The 12,967-nt window shown below is 49.1% G+C and overlaps 1 long non-coding RNA gene across 1 annotated transcript; it reads left to right on the top strand.

Annotated features, from left to right (window-relative positions):
- Positions 1 to 299: 299 nt before the first annotated feature.
- LOC144722451 (uncharacterized) lies at positions 300 to 2,217 on the top strand. The gene is made up of 3 exons (XR_013586052.1): positions 300 to 646; positions 1,242 to 1,391; positions 2,090 to 2,217. It is a non-coding gene; the product is annotated as an uncharacterized LOC144722451 (long non-coding RNA).
- The last annotated feature ends 10,750 nt before the right edge of the window (positions 2,218 to 12,967 follow it).

The following is a 12,967-nucleotide window of genomic DNA, read 5'->3' as shown; positions in this document are numbered from 1 at the left end:
ATTCTTACGACACATTTTTCAGCAAGCTCCCTACAACCCAAACTCAATCAAGGCTCATTCACAAACACGGGAGGGACACGGCTCACCTACTAGCTACTAACAAGCCCCGTGCAATTAATTATTGCAGCTAATTAATGAATTAAGCATGCGTGCGAATTTGCAATTCCCAATCTGTTGCTGAGCAGCGTGAGAATGTGGCTAAGCAATTGCTAATTACCCGTGCCAATTACAGTGCAGCCGCGTGGCACTTAAATAAACAATACCCCCCCTTGTTTTAGTCCTGTAGATCCTCAGGGCAAGTGTTGTTTGTGAGCACCTATTAAGGGCAGCTTGGGACACAGTGAGGAGGTGGGGTGTAATCAGCACGGCGCACTTTTGATTCCCTCGCACTTATTACCGTGAAACTAATTTCAGGCTGAACTCACTTAGGGGAGCTCTGGGATAGGTTCAGATGCGACATGCCAAATGGAATGGAAAGTCAGGCTTGGAAGTTATACATCCTTGTAGAGCAGTGCTATGTGGCTTTGAGTTGCAAACTGTTCAGCTTTGAACAAGACTGCCCTGTTGTCCACCTTGCCGTATCGTGTTCATTTCATGCTTCGAAATGGTCAGAGGTGCATGTTTTGGCAAGTCTGGGTCATGCAAGGTGAACACCACAACACAGACTGACAGATTCAACAGATCCTAGGTTCGCCTGTTTAATCAGTGTGCTGTCATTAAACAAATTGTGCCGTGACAAATTCGTTCAGGAGGCCTTTTGGTTGGTGGACTGGAAACTTTTTTTTTTTATGAAAAATGGACTTAAAGCTGCGTATGTATTTTTTACACACGATCCTCCACGGTGGTGAATAACGAGTTTAAACGCATTGCAACATTCCACCAGTTGCTATTCGTTGCTGCTTCAAATACGCGTTGCTCATTGATATGTAACAGCCTTGATAGATGAGTTATTGTTACTTGTGCATGGAGATGTCTTCTTGAGAAATTAACAAAAGTTTGTATCCAGAAGCAAGTTTAATTAATTGCATAAGATTTATAAATGCAATGTTATATCCATCTATTTTGTTTGCTTTCATACTTAGAATGAAAGTGCTTATGAATAAGCTCTGTCCATCCTCCGTATCTGTAATGGGGGCACAGTGGTTAGCGTGGTGCGCTACGAACCCGACAACTTGAGTTTAATTCCCGCTCGCGGCCAACGCCAGTCACGATTATCTGAACCGGTCCTGGGCCTCCCCTAGGTCGACTCGGCTTCAAATGACTACCTCGTGTGATGGTGTAAACATCGCCACTCGGGAGACAAAGGCGGCCGGGCGTGGTGCTGATCACCCCCTCGTGTGCCATGCCAACCTTCAAAGGTGCTCGCTAACAGCACTTCCCCAAGCAGTCTGGTAAGGCTATACGGGGGATATTTGTCTTTGACCTCAGAGGGTTAGACAAAAATGCACCGTCAGATTATATTTGAGGTTCATTGTTAATATTTTGGAGAGTAAGACCCTTTAGTCAAACCTATCCATGACCTCCTCTAAGTAAATTAAACTCTAAATGTTTTATTCTTAGGTTTTTTCGGTAAAGTCACGTAGGTAAAACATCAAAATTAATGAACTATCTGCTCCATATAGCAAATATTGCTATGTATTTATCTGTGCATGTGTTTGGGTTTGAACAATTCGAGTATTCCATGAGAAAGAAAACCTTGACATGTTATTTATGATTAAAATAAGGCCAATGTAATTTTGAATTCAATGATTGGTGTTTGTTTTTATATAATTTCTCTAATATATAATTTCTGTCATATATACAACTTAAGATCAGAACATATAAGGAAACAGCTGTGAATGTCACGTATATGGCACATTTATTTATCCATAAATTCTTAAACTGAGTCTAAAGACTACTTTTCAGAGAAATATTATTTTACATCATTACTCAGTGGTTTCGAAACTGTATCATTTTTAGGCACAAGTAACCTTCATGTTTGCAGAAACCCCACACGCGGAATTGTGGTAGGGAATAAAACTAGATCGTTAATTAATATAAGCGTCCAGCCTTGTCAATAACAACTGTTAATGACTGTGGTGTCTTCCAGGTGCAGTGATGTGTGGGAAATATTCAACGTCTTTGGGTTGCTTCCATAGCAGCTGCTTGTCCTTTGACATCTCCAGCCCCTGAAAAGTGATTCTTCGAAAAGTGAGATCAAGCCGAGCCAGACAATTGCATCCATGGATAGGGATGCTCACTACATTGTGTGGACACTAAGTGTGGTGAGCATGCTTTACCCACACGCTGTGCTCACTGCCAACGTCACATTCAATCAGTTGCTTGGTTGCCAAATTGGAACACAGCCTGCACTGTAATTGACATTCGCCGAATTTAATAAAGGCCCCACCGTAAAATAAACCTGATGTTGAATCTATGAAATTTCACAACGCAATTTAATTTTAATGATTATGAATGTCATTATTCTGAAGTTATGGTCTGTATTTTTGTGCAGATTTAAGTTCAACAAAATGTGAATGTACATTTATCTTCACATCGGTGGGAAATGTTTGGGTCATGTTTTGAACGCTGATGTCTCTATTTTGTTGATCTAAAAATAAAATACCATAACACAGTATAGATGGATTGATTTCTATTCTGCTTCCTCTAAGGTTGCCACAATATGTGTTTTTATGATAAATTATAATATGATATACATTTAGAAAAATGACGATGATCGCAATGAGTTTCCCACAATTGTGTAACTGTATTTCACTATCTTATTGCATCGGTTCATATGAATAATTACTCAAAAGTCTACTTTATTCCAGTTCACTTAACATAAACTTGTCATTTCTTTTCAATCGGTACATCTGTACAGCCAATAATGCTTATAATGCACATGCTGCCAGTTACATGAAAAATTTAGTTTTGAACAGTTTCATCAATTATGATAGCTATGACATCATCACCACCATGATGCCGATTACTCCAGAAATTGTATTTCATAGCACTAATTGAATAGATAATAGCTAATGAATTAGAACTTGATTAATGAGTTTGTTCAAGAATATGGATGTTTTTAAATCAGGAAAATAGCATCAAGCAGCATAAAACGAGTGAGATATGACACTATAGCACTACTTTACAAAACAGACAATACAAACGTGGTGAATGTTATATCATACAATATCTTGCAGTATCACCATGTTATGGCAACTGTACTTTCCTGGCATGCGGTCGCAATAAATGCACAGGTTAGAGTAGTAATTGTGGTCAGGATTTGTGGATGCTTTGGTGTTTAAATTGTCAGGTCTTTATTAATCATAGTTAGCCATGGTTTCGTTTTTTTGTTTCCTCGATGTGGCTTAGATATGTGCATTGTAGAGCATAAAAATGGTCTTTACCAAGAAACTGCATTATTACCACTGTTCCCCCAATTCCATCACGTTGTATTATTTTAAATGGACACATGGTTGGAATAACAATTCATCACTGCGTCCTGTGACAAAATGAACCTGTTGAATGAAATATGTCTCGTTTCATTGAGCTGCACCTTCGTGTAAGATTGTTTGAATAAATGATATAACTAACTGTAAACACCCACTTGAGATTACGTGGATGAAACAAAACTACAATCCTCGGCCATTATACTTCATGTGCATTTATGTACCTATTTCCTTTCTCTCCCCAGGCTGATCACAAATCAATACTCTTTCCAATTGCACATGCTGTGCTTTATGATACAACAGATGTATTTTGTGCTGTGACTATTTATTGTGCATAATGCATGTTCAAGAAGCTCTTTGGCCTGTAAAAGTGAATGTGCTTTTGATATTTTTAAATGTCCATTGTCTGCAATTAAGGAATTGCAAGTCGCCCAAACATCTGCTTGTGGACCCTGAAAGATTTATTTTCCAAAGTCTATCGTTGGCTGTTGGCACAGTTGAGTGGAGTGTTGGTTTTTATGACAGTCTTGACCGTGTTATTTTATACCTTTAATCTGGGCTCTTAGTGGTGCCTTGAGAAAGTTATAATAGAGTATTTGATTAAATAGCTGAGGCCAGCCTATCAATTCGGAATGTTTTAATTGTTGGCATGGGTGCTACCCATTGCAATATAATGTTATCTAGTCTTGTAGGGATTTTTTAAATTAAATTCGAGCGCAGCTTGTACAGTATACAGGCTTTGTTATGCTTTGCATCACTTAGCACAGCTCACGGATTCCATATTGAAATTTACACTGGTTTATCCTCACCCTTTTAATTAATTATATCTTATATAATAACAATCATATACAGCCCTTTATCAATTGAGTCCTGAAAGAAGGCCTCCTCTTGCCGTGTTGGTCATGGGGGTTGTTTTGATAGCACTATGTAACATAATTTTTGTTCCTGGGTAGTAAGTGTCATTTCGTAATTGCTTATGCCTAAAAAGTATAGAAAATGGCTATTATTCCCCACAAACTTTGCTTTTGTGATCAGGACAGTGATATTTTGAAATGTACCTAATTTCAATGAGAAAACGGGCGAATTTATGTCTTTTAGAAAGTCAGAAAAAAAACATTAATCAAAATTAACATATATTCATAATAAAGTATTACAAAAATTACTAAAAAAGATTTGGAAGTGAGTCATTGTTCGAGATTTACGATTATACTGTAAATCACTTTCACGAATCAGCCCCCAAATGTAGTCTCCCATCATGTTCTCGTTATACTGTCCTTGGTAGCAGCATTCAAAGTCCAGTATATCCTGGTGGAAGCGCTCGCCTTGCTCCTCCGAGTACACTCCCATGTTCTCCTTGAATTCATCAAGATCATCAAGGATATGGATTTTGAGGGACATCCTACAGCCCATTGTACCGTAGTTCTTCACCAGAGTCTCAACCAGCTCCACATCGTTTTCGACCTTGTGATTGCCCAGGAAGCCACGAACCACTGCGACAAAGCTGTTCCAAGCCGCTTTCTCCTTACTAGTGTAGGGGTTATTACGGGAGAAGCGGCAGACAAGAAACACAGGGGTGTCGGCACCCGCACACACGGGTGGCCACACCGACGTCCGCATTCATTATTCCCCACGACCCCGCCCCTCTGAGGGGATCTCTATAAAAGGCGGGGAGCCAGAGAGCTCGGGGGGAGTTCGACACGAAGCTGACCAGTGAAGATTGAAGACTCGGAGATTAGGCCCTGGGACTCCCCTGTCTCGCTGCCCTTGTCAGGGCCGAGCTGGGTAAGCCAGCGGCGCGGCCCAAGAGCTCCCGGACCTCTGCCCTTGTGAGGGCAAGGCCGGCTTAGCTGGTGCCGAGATCTGTGCTTACCAGGGCCAGATCAGACAGCCTCCCGTAGCCCATTAGAGGAGGACTGGGGAACAGGACAGAGGGCTTAGTACTGGGGTGGGTTTCCCATAGTACGGGTGAAGGGGCCGTTACCCCTTCAACTATTGTGTCTGTCCCTGAGTTAATAAAAAGAGTGTGCCTCAAATCCGACCTCATCTCCTCGAAGTCACTACATCTGGCGTCAGAAGTGGTCCAAGCATGGATACGAGACGGACGACTCGTGCCCAAGACCCGGGAGAGGACGACGACGAGGGAGAGGCGGTGCAAGACATCGCCGCCGACGTACCTGCACAACCGCTGCCGGCTCCAACACCTGCGGGACTGTCGGAGAGGCTCGGGACGTCGGCTGATGAGTTGGCATTAGCCCACTCGCGACTGGCGGAGCTCCTATATGCAGCGGCCGCCATGCTGGAGCAGATAACTCGCCTGGGGCCAGGGGGAGCGACGCGACGGGAAGATGGACAATGCCCGCCAGAAACTCCCGCCTTTACGATGGGCAGGAGGCTTGAAATTCCCTCCACGGGGACAGTAGGAGCCGAGGGAGGGGCCCCAGCTCGTCACGCGGGTAGCGGGGCCCAACCAGCGAGCGCCACGTCATCGGCGGGGGCGGGTCGCAGTAACTGCCTATCAGCGGTTGCCACGTCATCACCAGCGGACGACAGCACCGACCAAGCTGGAACCAGCGCGTCACTGACGGCGCGACCTCCATTAGGGCCCGCCATTGCTCCTCATACTGTCCATGGACATGGTACGAGTGCTGCGAGAGGATCGGGGACGGAGCCGACATTTCAACAACGCCTGCCGGCCCTGCAGGTGTTCGTAGCAAGCGGCGGCGATTGGGGTGGGTTCCAGCGCCGGTTCCTCGCCCACCAAGAAATGGCTGGGTGGACGGACAACGAGGCGCTGTGTGCTCTTCCGGTGATGCTGAATGGCGACGCCCTTGGCACCCTCACTGCTGCACCCAAGTCGGCACGCTCCACGCTTCAGTCGGCGCTGCAGCTGCTGGCCACGGTTTATGGGCCGCCTTCCGATTGTCGCCAGCTTTTCTACGAGTGCCAGAAGGGCGACAAGGAGTCACCACTTGTGTATCGCACGGCCCTACTGTCATTGGCGAAGGCGGCCTTCCCGCGTATGGACGAAGAGGGGATCGATGCAATGGTGGCCGAGAAAATTTTGCTGCTGGCCGACGACTTGGACTTCGTCATCCTAGCACAGGATGATGCGGACATGTCGTCATTGCGGGCTGCGCGGCACATTCATGCTAATCTGATTTCCCAGCGGAGGAAGGCTAACAAGGCAGCTGCGGGACACACCGTGGCGGCGACCACCTCCGAATCTGAGGGGAACTTCGCTGCGGGCCATTCTGTGGGATGGCGATCTGGCGGGCGACCGGCTCGGGACGTACAGAGCCACCGAGAGCAGCCCAAGTCTTCTGGAGCGCTCATCGTGTGCTACAATTGTGGCCTCCGGGGCCACGTGGCGTCAGGATGCCGGGCTCCTCGACAGCACGGAGCGAGACCTGAGGCTGAGGACGGCCCTCTTCAAAAGCCTTCGCAACATCCTCCGGCAAGTCGTGGCACCCCACATGTTCGGCCTGCACGCACACCCACTTCCCTCTCACATGGTCCGACACACGATTCTCGGGGTTCGGGTGCTGGTGCGTCGGGTCGCGGCTTGACGGGGAGGGCGCTCCAACCGGGCCAATGGTCCGAGTTGGCTCACCGGGTTGTAGCTGCATCGGCGGGGTCATCCGTTGTCACGGGGCACATTGATGGGGTGGAGGTACGGGTACTGGTCGATACGGGAGCTTCGGCGACTATCATTTCCGATTTGATTTATAATATCCTGCCCGTTCAAAGTCGCCCGTTGCTCCCCGTCGACATACCGTTTTACGCTGCAAACGGAGGCTCATTAGGTATTATCGGCCAAATTCGAGCGCAAATTTCTATCGGGGACATTAAACTATCTGGCCCGGTGTTCGTCTCCTCCTCGCTGGCAATTCCGTGCCTGTTGGGGACAGACTTTTTGGCCAAATTGCCCATCAAAATTTTGATTGACCAGGGATGCATCGAGCTTCCATCGGGCCGACGTATAACGTTCCTGCTTTCCACCCCTGCCTTGCGTACTGCCTGTGCAACGGTACAGGCACTCGTTGCTCGAACAGTGCGCATACCCCCGGGGGCACAGATGCTGGTGCCCCTGCGGTTGCGTCGACCGTTCGCTAAAGGGGTCTCAGACCAGGGCATTATGCTGGGGCCGTCTAGGGCCGGGGTGAATGGGCCAGATTTGGTGACGGCCCAGACTATTGTTAAAGGGGATGTGGACCCGTTTATTGCGGTCCTCAATGTCGGGACACAGACGGCGGTGGTTTTGCAGGGAACCGTGTTCGCACATGCGGTTCCAGTACCTGCGGAAACGCCGATCATTGGCCAGGTGGCCACCGATTCTCAGTCGCGACTGCCCTCAGACATTGACGAGGGTTGGCTGGAGGCGCTGTGTGCTGAGTCACCTGACCTGTCCGACTCACAACGTGCTAAATTGCGCACCCTTTTGCGAGAATTTTCCGACGTCTTTAGTAAACACAAATACGATATTGGATGTACCAATTTGCTGCGTCACCATATTGACACCGGTGACAACGCTCCTATCCGCCAAAATCCCTTTCGGTTAAGTCCCGCTGAAAAGGATCATGTCAAATCGGCTGTAGATGACATGTTGGCTTCTGACATTATTTCTCCCTCGACCAGCCCTTGGGGGGCACCCATAGTATTGGTTAAAAAGCACGATGGGTCCCTAAGGTTCTGCGTCGATTTCCGGCGGTTAAATAAGATATCGGTGGCCGATGCTTACCCGCTTCCTCGAACGGACGAGTCTCTGGATGCCCTAGCGGGATCACAATTCTTCTCCACCTTGGATTTGCTCTCAGGGTTTTGGCAACTTCCCCTGGACGACGAATCAAAGTCCAAAACAGCTTTCAGAACGCCGCACGGCCTCTTCCAATTCAATCGGTTACCTATCGGGCTCCACTCTGCTCCCGCAACGTTCCAGCGCCTGATGGAATTGGTTCTCACTGGCATGCAATGGGAGGTGTGTTTGATTTACCTAGACGACGTTATCGTATTCAGTAAGACGTTCGAGGGACATATTGATAGGCTTCGAGCCGTATTTCTCAAAATGCGCGCAGCTAATTTGAAATTCAAGCCACAAAAGTGCCATTTGCTGCGCGAATCTGTAAGATATTTGGGTCACATCGTCGGCCGGTCAGGCATCTCAACCAATCCAGGCAAAACGCGTTGTGTCAGCTCCTGGCCAACTCCCACCTCGGTGGGGGAGGCTAGAAGCTTCATCGGATTTGCTTCATATTACCGCCGGTTTGTCACGGAGTTCGCTTCCATCGCTAAGCCATTACATGCTTTAACGGCCAAGGGGGTGAAATTTCATTGGGGCCCGGAGGAGGAGGCCGCTTTTAACTCTCTTCGTGACGCCCTGGTGGGGGCCCCGCCGTTAAGTTACCCCGATTTTTCTCTACCCTTCGTGCTCGACACGGACGCGAGCAACACCGGGATTGGGGGCGTGCTGTCACAAATTTTGGGTGGCGTGGAGCGCGTTGTGGCTTATGGTAGTAGAGTATTGTCTCCGGCCGAGCAGCGATACTGCGTCACCCGCCGGGAACTGTTGGCTATTGTTTTCTTTATTCAACAGTACCGGCCATATCTGTACGGCCGGCATTTCACCGTCCGTACAGATCATGCGGCATTGCAGTATGCCCTGCGTATTCACCAGCCATCGGGGCAGTTGTCCCGATGGCTGGAGATCATTCAGGATTTCAATTTTGAAACAACTTATCGCAAGGGGATTCACCACACCAATGCCGATGCCCTGTCACGCCTGCCGGTCGCTGCTGATTGCACTTGTTTCTTGGGCTCGGGGCGTTGCAAATCAGCGAGCGACAGCCACGATCGGGTCCTTGCGGCCGCCGTTGAGACTCCTTCGGACGTTGAACCTATTGCTGTGGGAGGGAAGGATTCCCTACTGGGCTTGTCATGTGCGGAGTGGGGGCGCCTCCAAATGGAGGATGCTTCCCTCCTGGCACTACGGCGTCGCGCGGAAGGATCCATTCAGGGAAAGTCGGGCGTTGACTCATGGGGGTTGTGCCAGGGCCTCCTCATGCATTGGGACGGTACGATCCGCCGCCACAGGCTGGTGGTGCCTTCCCCGTTGAGGGGTAGGGCTGTATGGGCCGCTCACGAGCGGCTCCTGCACCTGGGCACCCTCAAAACCCTTGCCATGCTCCAGCTTAATTTCTTTTGGCCGGGCATGGCAAGGGATGTGGACGATCTGTTGCAGTCTTGTACCCAGTGTGCTCAACGGAAGCCGCCAGCGAGGGGAGCCTGCCCACCGCTCCAGTCTATTTCGGTCACCCAGGTTAATGAGCTTGTCGCCCTCGATATTTTGGGGCCGTTTCCTTCCACGCCGAGGGGTAATAAGTACCTGCTGGTTGGCGTGGAATATTTCACGCGATGGCCTATGGCTTGGCCCCTCGCCAACCAGTCAGCAGCAGCCGTTGCAGAGGCTTTTGTTCACGGCTATGTCCTCGACAAGGGCGCTCCGGAACGGTTGTTGACCGATCAGGGAAAGAATTTCACTAGTGCCCTTTTACACGAGGTGTGTGAGCTTCTGGGTACAAAGAAAATTCGTACTTCGCCTTACCACCGACAAACGGATGGGATTGTAGAACGCCTGCATAGGACTCTTACGTCCATGCTATCCCACCAGGTATCTGAGTCCCAAACCGATTGGGACCTTCAGATCCCGGTAGTCCTAGCAGCATACAGAATGGCTCCTCACGCGGCGACGGGATTCTCGCCGTTTTTTTAATGTATGGCCGCGAAGTTGACCCGCCTGTCGCGACTCAGCTGACGAGTGCCGCGCCGCACGCTAAATCTAAGTTGGCGGACCATGTTAAGTTTAACATCCTCCGGTTGGCTGATGCACGGGAGGCGGCCATGCAAAACTCTGCGCCAGAAGCAAAATGAAAAGTTGCGATCGCGCCAGTCACACACGCACGAATGGCACCCGGGCGACAGAGCATGGCTGCACTGCCCCCAGGTGCCATTGGCCACCTCGTCTAAGTTGTTGAGACCATGGAGGGGCCCCGTGGAAATTGTGCAGGTTATGCGGCCTCAATGTGTTCGCATTAAATGGGGGAAACGTCGGTGGTTTGTTCACCCTTCACGGTTGAAGCCGTTCTTTGCTCCACATGCTTCCTCTCATGACTATGGCCGAACATGTGGGGGGTCCACTGACTCCTGGAGGGCGGTGTCGCCGCCTGCCTCTGATCCGCTGCTAACTGTTCCATCTTCAGGGGCCCAAGGACTGATGCCCTCTCGGCCGCCAGCCTCCTCCGAGGGGGTCGACGCTGGCTCTTGCAGGATGCCGGAGGGCCGCGCACCTGTACATTCACCACCTGCCGCCGACCCTACCGGGTCGGGCCCTTGTGACGGGCCCGCTGCACGGACACGCGCCAAGACGCGCCAGTTATTGTGAATTGCTTTCCGCGCGTGTTCCGCTGCTGGTGGGCTCACTCACCTGTTTTTTTTTCTTTTGTGTGCAGGGGGATGGGGAACCACGTTCTGTATATATGTTGCATTTTGGGGCAGTGGGTATTTATAGGGGACCGTCGGTTGTTGTTACACTTGTTCTTGTTATTGTTACTGTTACGAGGCACACGCGTGTTGACTGTATTAAATCTTTATTCTTGGGGGTTGAGGGATTGTTGCAGCCGGGACGGCTGCGAGCTGTACAGGGGGGGGGGGGGGGGTGATGTAGGGGTTATTACAGGAGAAACGGCGGACAAGAAACACAGGGGTGTCGGCACCCGCACACACGGGTGGCCACACCGACGTCCGCATCCGTCATCCCCCACGACCCCGCCCCTCTGAGGGGATCTTTATAAAAGGCGGGGAGCCAGAGAGCTTGGGGGGACTTCGACACGAAGCTGACCAGTGAAGATTGAAGACTCGGAGATTAGGCCCTGGGACTCCCCTGTCTTGCTGCCCTTGTCAGGGCCGAGCTGGGTAAGCCAGCGGCGCGGCCCAAGAGCTCCCGGACCTCTGCCCTTGTGAGGGCAGGGCCGGCTTAGCTGGTGCAGAGATGTGTGCTTACCAGGGCCAGATCAGACAGCCTCCCGTAGCCCATTAGAGGAGGACTGGGGAACAGGACAGAGGGCTTAGTACTAGGGTGGGTTTCCCATAGTACGGGTGAAGGGGCCGTTACCCCTTCAACTATTATGTCTGTCCCTGAGTTAATAAAAAGAGTGTGCCTCAACTCCGACCTCGTTTCCTCGAAGTCACTACACTAGTGAGCTTCTTGGGATATTCATTGCACTCCAGGATCTTCTTTATCTGTGGTCCGATGAAGATACCGGCTTTAATCTTTGCCTCAAACAACTTAGGGAAGAAGTCTTGAATGTACTTGAAGGCTGCCAACTTCTTATATACAGCTCTGACAAATTGTTTCATAAGGCCCAATTTGATGTGGAGTGATGGCATCAGCACTTTCCGGGGGTCCACCAGTGGCTCCCACTTGACGTTGTTCCTCCGCTGTGGCCAGTCCTGCCTGTAGTAGTGCGCCTTGGTGTCCCTGCTGTCTCAAAGGCAAAGATAGCAGGAAAAATGTAGCTATTGCAGAGAATCGATCTCAGCTAACTGGGTTCATATCGCAGTGCGCTGTTCCACTCCCTTTGTTCCGTTTACGTGTTTTCTGGTGGATAAATAATCAGTGCGAGTTTCTAGTATGTGCGCAGTAGTATCAACATCGATGATGGCGGCCAATGGAGAGACATCTCCTGAGGGTGACCACTGAGAAAATGTTTATTGGCATCGCAGGATTATGAGACAGCAATGGTGTGGGGGAGGCCTTCATGCAGCAGCGGATACATTGGCTGCTGATGATGAGGAGGAGGATGTGGATCAGCAGCTATAAAGACCTTGGATGTTAACAAATGTCAATGGGAGAGATTGATATCAATGTGTCACATGGTAATTGATGTGATGCAGCATTGACGTGTGCTTTAATTATGGATATAAAACGTTGCATTGCAAGATGAGCTTATGGACCATACAATTGGTCAAACACTCCCGTGTGCATTCATTCACTTATAGTTAGGTTTTTCCAAGAGTGCTAAAAATTCAAACAGTTGTCCTTCAAAATGTGAAACAATATCCCTTCTCTTTTCTTGCAAGTTGTTTCAAACTGACTTACATGCCTAACTACTGCACTTTTTAAAATTCCAACTTTTCGAGTAAGGATCTTCTCCGTGAACAACAACTATTATTTTCAGGTCTTCAGTCAAATATGTAAATGTCTGAACGGCTCCTAGCAGAAGATTCAAAGTTATTCCATTAAAAGGCAACTTAATGTTAAGCTGACTCCGTTGTATTTACACTTACCGTGTAAACACTCAAACAGATGCATTAGCATACCTTCAGAAGAGCCACAGTCTTAACAAGCCGACGTCTGCTGAATACACATTAGTACAAAATTATCAACGCACTGCCAAGTATCTTCTCTACAGCTTCCAGAACACCATGTGCAGGGCTTCATTATTCCGGAGCCTCAAGTGGAAGCTCTTGAAAGAGCACATATATGT

Source organism: Lampetra planeri, chromosome 14 (genome assembly GCF_965212315.1).
Source record: "Lampetra planeri chromosome 14, kcLamPlan1.2.h2, whole genome shotgun sequence".
NCBI lineage: Eukaryota > Metazoa > Chordata > Hyperoartia > Petromyzontiformes > Petromyzontidae > Lampetra > Lampetra planeri.
The sequence above is the reverse complement of the archived record's forward strand: the minus strand, read 5'-3'. Positions and strand labels throughout refer to the sequence as shown.